At 38.1% G+C, this 6,789-nt stretch overlaps 1 pseudogene; it reads right to left on the reverse strand.

The window, feature by feature from the left end:
• Nucleotides 1-1,787: 1,787 nt before the first annotated feature.
• On the reverse strand, nt 1,788-3,250 carry LOC129632528 (60S ribosomal protein L7-like; annotated as a pseudogene).
• Between the last annotated feature and the right edge of the window lie 3,539 nt (nt 3,251-6,789).

Raw genomic sequence — 6,789 nt, forward strand, 5'->3', positions numbered from 1 at the left:
CAATGACCTCTCTCTTTGGGCTTTATTCTCCATGCAGGAATGAAGTTTCCTCTTTCTGAAGGAAAAAACAGTGCATTTTCTGGTTTTCCTTTCTGTTTCCTTCAGTCATTTTTACTTCAATTTACCAGATATAGTTTGAAAGCAATTTCATAAACATTGAAGTGGCTATGAAATTCAGTGTTTGTATCTGGTAGGTGGCTTATAAGATCTAAGGAACCACCTGGTTTTGAAGAATTGGGATGATATGTCAAGGTTCAATCAGAGACCCAAACCATCTTGAGTGATTAGAACAAAGGATTTATTATAGGGTTTAGGCCTCACATAATTGTGGGAGCTGATAGATTGGACCTTGTAGGCTCTTACCTCAGCATCCAGTATTGGAATTGAAGTTGTCAGTCAGATCAGCTGTTGGGGAAAAAAGCTTGAAATAGACGAGAGAGAATGAACCAGAAACTCATGAGAATAGCTGAATACATGAGCAGAAACTGGTCAGATGTATATAGGGATTCCATTTCCAATCTCAGAGAGACTGGATGACTGGAAAGAGAAGATGGTGCCTTTCACCAAGGAACCATGCATGTACCTGCCCAAAGACTGAAAAGTTGAAGGAGCAGATCCAGCAGGAGCTGGAGAAACTGTGGCTCCAAGTGCTGCTGCACATCACCTGGGTGAGCCAGCGGATCCCTGATAGTGTATATGAGCTGTCATTGGGCCTGTACCCAGCCACATGCCCCAAACTTCAGAGCATAAAAAAAAAAAAAGGCTGTACTTCACTTCTGCCTTCCAAATATTGCACAAAATGTCATTTGTGGGCAGTGCTAATTTGAAACTGTGCAGGGAAGGTATGCTGGAAAACAACCATAGTTCTTTCTTAGTTAAGGTGATACAGCGCAGTCACTTGATGACATGACTCAAAAGAGATCATCTCTGAGCACTCAGATATGTAAAGGGGAACTCACACTTTGGAGAAAGGCACCTTTCCAGGAGACTTATTTCTTGGCAAATTGCTAGGCGTCACTGTTTAGTGACAGCACTTTGCAACTTTCGAAGTTGCATTTTTCTTTTGTTAGAAACTGTTGATACATTTAATTTACTGATCTTCGTAAGCCATGGTACTTTTACATGAAAAATTACTCTCTACAAATGCTAAAGTATCTGATAATCTCGTATTGTAGTATGTATATATTTTAGCCAAAATATTTACATAGGTATTATGGCTTTAATTCAGGCAAACTTTTTGTGATAAAAATTCTATAAGGTTAAATTCATCAAATTATCTGTCTCCTTGTAATTCTTTTAATGTTCTGCCAAATTAAGATGCCTCAAAATCATAGGTTTTCTCAATTTTATACCACTAAAATCATAACTTACATGTTTTTTAAAGATCTTCATCAAAATTGTTTGAGATATTTTAAAGCATATTTTTAGAATCTCAAAGTTTAAAATCTTTCACATTATTTGTGCTCTCATCATTTAATATGTTTAAACTTCGTTCTTGCTTATTGGGGGGATAAATTTAATGTGTTCTTACATGTAAATTTTATTTCCAGTAATTGTCATTCACTGAATTCTTCATACTATAGTTGGTTTTTTTAAGTATTCATTTGTTCTCTACTTGATTAAAATTTTCTAAGTGATTTTGAGCAAAATGTAATCAAAATCTAGAGAACTCATTTATTTACAAAATTAATACCATTGTAAAGCAAATCTTTTTTTTTTTTTTTCAATTTGAAAGCAGTCACTGTTTATGAACTGACCAGGTTATAAAAATAATCATGGTAGATACTTCAGTTCTTCCTTCTAATAAGGCTGTTGATCTGATCTTCCCTGTTGCCAACATCTCCATCTTTTACAAAATGAGTGATCTTTCTCTTCACTCCACCTTGTGGAGAAGATAATGTGAAAAGCCACAGGAAGTTGTTTGCTCCTTTGAAACATTTTCCCGCAGTTTAGATCTCATGAATCAGATCCTCTGTGCAGAGGATGCCATATTTACTGAGATCGAACAGTCAACGTGTTATCTGTCAGGGCAGTTCACTTCTTGTTGATTTTGCCATAACCATGCTTGTAGACCAGTTCATTTACTGACTTCAGGTACAAGCTGGAATCAAGATTGCTGGGAGAAATATCAATAACCTCAGATATGCAGATGACACCACCCTTATGGCAGAAAGTGAAGAGGAACTCAAAAGCCTCTTGATGAAAGTGAAAGTGGAGAGTGAAAAAGTTGGCTTAAAACTCAACATTTAGAAAATGAAGATCATGGCATCCGGTCCCATCACTTCATGGGAAATAGTTGGGGAAACAGTGGAAACAGTGTCAGACTTTATTTTTCTGGGCTCCAAAATCACTGCAGATGGTGACTGCAGCCCTGAAATTAAAAGACGCTTACTCCTTGGAAGGAAAGTTATGACCAACCTAGATAGCATATTCAAAAGCAGAGACATTCCTTTGCCAACAAAGGTCCGTCTAGTCAAGGCTATGTATGGTTTTTCCTGTGATCATGTATGGATGTGAGAGTTGGACTGTGAAGAAGGCTGAGCGCCGAAGAATTGATGCTTTTGAACTGTGGTGTTGGAGAAGACTCTTGAGAGTCCCTTGGACTGCAAGGAGATCCAACCAGTCCATTCTGAAGAAGATCAGCCCTGGGATTTCTTTGGAAGGAACGATGCCAAAGCTGAAACTCCAGTACTTTGGCCACCTCATGCCAAGAGTTTACTCATTGGAAAAGACTCTGATGCTGGGAGGGATTGGGGGCAAGAGGAGAAGGGGACGACAGAGGATGAGATGGCTGGATGGCATCACTGACTCGATGGACGTGAGTCTGGGTGAACTCTGGAGTTGGTGATGGACAGGGAGGCCTGGCGTGCTGCGATTCATGGGGTCGCAAAGAGTCGGACACGACTGAGTGACTGATCTGAGTCTGAATCTGAATGCAATGTGTAGCTCCACAGTTCTCAGCATGTTAATTGAAGCCTTGTTGAACTTCAAAAAGGTGCCACTGAAAATCTGACAGAGGCAGAGAAGCCGCAACTTTTTCAGACCTTTGGGCTCAGACCACTGATAGCTCTGATCCTGATGACAAATGCCAATTTGGGTTCTCCAGACACATAGAAGTTGCTGACTTTTCTTGCCATCCTAGCCTGAATTCTCAGTTCTGTATATCTGCCTGTATATATTCCTTGTGATAATGCTTAGCTTTTTCATGGATAAGCTTCCTCCTTGCCTTTTGAAGCATCTTTGGGGCAAACTTCTGCTCAGATGCTTGATCTCAGGTGCTCTGTGAAATCCTTCTGCTGTTTCTGGCACAGCAGAAGCCTCTTTCTTCTCTTCTTCAGCCTCCATGGTTCCAGCCAGGAAAGAGGCCAAATAGGTTGATTTTTAAGGTAGTTCTTCAAAATTTCAAATCTAAAACCCAACTGACAATAATGATGAACAGCAAGGACAGAAAAATCATAGTCATGGTAAAGTTTTTTTTTAAAGTTAATTTTGCATCAGTTTAGTAAAAAAGTCTTTGTACTTCAATTACTGTATTTTGAGTATATGAAATGTAAATTTAACAACTATTTCAACTAAAATCTCATATGAGTGAAATTAAAAATGAGTCATTTGATGTAAATGAAAAGCCATGGTTGTTGGTAGAGTGGTATGCAACTGCACTTTCTATAGCTTTACAGACTTTATCATCATTATTTGGAATAGTGTTCTTTGAATAACCCCTCATGTTGTAAATAGAATACAGTACCTCATTAGCAGTTTTGTTTTTTGCTTTACTTGTGATCAGTGATACCACTATGATCCCTGCACGGTGGATGGTAAATGTTAACACATACATTGTGAAAGTTATAAGCTCTCATGAGCTTTTTTAAGAAGCAGAAATTCAAACTTTAGGTTGTCTTTAAATATGTATCTTTTGTGGTTTTTAACTTACTGCTGGCTTAAGATAGAAAAGTGAAAGTGAAAGAGAAGTCGCTCAGTCGTGTCGGACTCTTTGCGACCCCATAGACTGTAGTCTACCAGGCTCTTCTGTCTATGGGATTTTCCAGGCAATAGTACTGGAGTGGATTGCCATTTCCTTCTCCAGAAGAATAGAAAAGTATTTTCAAATACTTAAACAAATAAATATGTAGTTATATGTTCTCACCATACACTGAAGGAGGAAACTCAATAGTCAAAGCACACAGGCTACTCTTATAGGATCCATAACAGGACTGCTATAGTTTTCCAGTTTTCCTGCTGATTTCACTGCCTTTGTGCATCTTACAGTCATGGACTATGGCATGTAAGAATCCAGCAAAGACAGTAGTGACAGATACTTCTCTCACCACCATAAACCAGAGGAGTTAGATCTTCCTAAGTGTTTATCAATGAGTACCCTGCAAGTTGTCCTTGAAAGAGAGGAATGAATTGCCCCTGGGAAGGGTCTGGGAGAGAGAGATGGACTAGGAGTGGTCATCTTTCAGATGTAGCCATGATCTAATGTGAGAATTCTATTATTGCACATGCATTTCATTTGCAAGTTAAAAAAAAAATACGGCAGAAGTTGGAAGTACAAAGTACAGTTCTACTAGAACCACCTTGGATTGTTTTTTTGTGTTTTTTTTTTAATGCAGTTGTGACTAATGATTCTTCATTAATAAGACAAAAATCTAAAACAAATTCTAAAACAAATGGGTAACAGCAGCAACCTGGGATTGTCCTGGGCAAATCAGAATACGTGGTCACCTAACTTGAAGGCAAAATTTGTTTGTCTATGTGCTTATTTTATTGCTAATTTAGAGAACTTGATATATTTGGTTGACCAAGAAGTTTGTTCTAGTTTTTCCATTACATTGTATAGAAAAACTTGAATGAACAATTTGGCCAACCCTATAGATGTTCTCAACTCTAATCTTCCTTGGTTGGTAAAGAGACTGTTCTAAGGAAAACTAGGTTGTAGTGAAACCATAAGTAAGTGTTGAAATTGTGTTAGTCTTCTTCCTCATCTTTAGGAGAGTGGAACCCATTTGGTTTGATTTATCAAACTTGAGATTATTCTGAATATTACTTAGTCTAGAAGGCTGCACACAGTGTTTTACACTGACCTAATTGGTAGAGATGCTTATTATTAAATGGAAATATTTGTTTGGAGTTAGAATAATTTCTAAAATTATAGATTCTGCAGAAAATAAAAAAAAAAATCAAGTCCTGAAAACTCCAGCTAGGGTTCACATTTTTAACAAATCAGCAGGCATTTGAAACAGAGAAATGGCTTTATTCTGCTAGCTTATTTTACTAATTGTTATCCTCTCCTAACCCACTCCAATATTCTTGCCTGAAAAATTCCACGGACAGACGAGCCTGTCGGGCTATAGTTCTTGGAGTCCCAAAGAGTCGGACACGACTGAACACACGTGGACACGTGCACAAAATAGTGCCGGTTCTGTCTAGTGCATCCGTCCAAAAGGTGTATCTTTAACCCTGTTAGGCCTCCTGAGAGGAATGGTTTTTCTCTTGCAACTTAAGCCTAAATGATTCCTGCTTACAAGAACAGGTTTCAGGTTAAAAAATCTTGCTTGGCTTTATTTTGAACATTTACATTTCCTTATTGTAGCCTGTCAGTGGTTATTCAGAAACTTTCCTTGAGGAGTTTGGAGTAGCTTTTTTTCCACTCTTGAACATCATTGGTTTATGTGTATGAGCTGCTGTAAAGTGCAGTGATTGCTTAAAAACACTATAGTTACTTTAAAAAGATGACTTTGATTGTGTTTTTTGTTCCCATCACAATAACACTTTGCAGGTGATTATTAAATTAGAGATTTTCTTTGTTTTTCTAACAAAAAAAACCCCCTTTTTTATGTCAGCGCCAATTATGAGTGGTAATTTTTCACATTTTACAAAAGATTTTTCTGTCCTACCTCCACGCCCCTCCCCCAGATAAAGAAGGGCTTTGACATTCTATGACAGGGAGGGTTTTTTGCATACACAGTGCTTTTGACTTTTCTTTAAAAAAAATCTGTTGACTCTATTGAAATGTGACAGGACAATATTTAACCTGAATAGAGGCATGTTGACTCCTCTTATTAAAACTGACAGTTAAGGACGTTTCTCTCTTTATTCCTTCTGATACACGCAGACAAGTCTTCACTGCTAACTAGTATACAAAATCAAAAACAAAAAAATACAGAGCAAAGAGATGACTACCTTATAAACAATATATGAATGACAATTGCAAGTTTAATCTAGCAAAGAAACCTTTTTTTATCCTTTAAGAAAATTAAAGCCCTTTCAAATTAGCTTGATATATGAAGACAGACTGACATCATTAATTTTCAAGTATTCACTCTTCTTCCCTAGCTGCCTTTCTCTCAAAGATAGGCAACATTCCACTAAGCCCTGGACAGGGCCACAGCGACACCTATGGAGAGAGTCCAGGGCCTCCATTGAGCCTTGTGTAGAGCTCACAGCCTTGTGTCATGTTTCTCAGAATTCCTTTGCTTATTCTGCTGTCATGAAATAAAAATGGTGGCCATGGAGGTTTGTCCCTGAGCTCCCTACTACCTGATGATTGCTTTCTCCGTTTCAGAAAAAAAATATATGGCTGAAAATATTAAGATCAAGCTTTCAAGTTCTTTCTGTTTTGTTGAACCAGTAAAGAGACTTATTAGCATGAATGAGGCTTTGTGCATGGAGTGGGCCTCTTGGGAAGAGTGCAGTTGGGAACCGGATGCCAGCTTTCAGAAAGAGGAGGAAACTGTATGGCATTTGGATGTCTTTGGGTACTTGCCCACTCTCCTTAACTTCCAGGTT

This window comes from Bubalus kerabau, chromosome 17, assembly GCF_029407905.1.
Source record: "Bubalus kerabau isolate K-KA32 ecotype Philippines breed swamp buffalo chromosome 17, PCC_UOA_SB_1v2, whole genome shotgun sequence".
Classification (NCBI taxonomy): domain Eukaryota; kingdom Metazoa; phylum Chordata; class Mammalia; order Artiodactyla; family Bovidae; genus Bubalus; species Bubalus kerabau.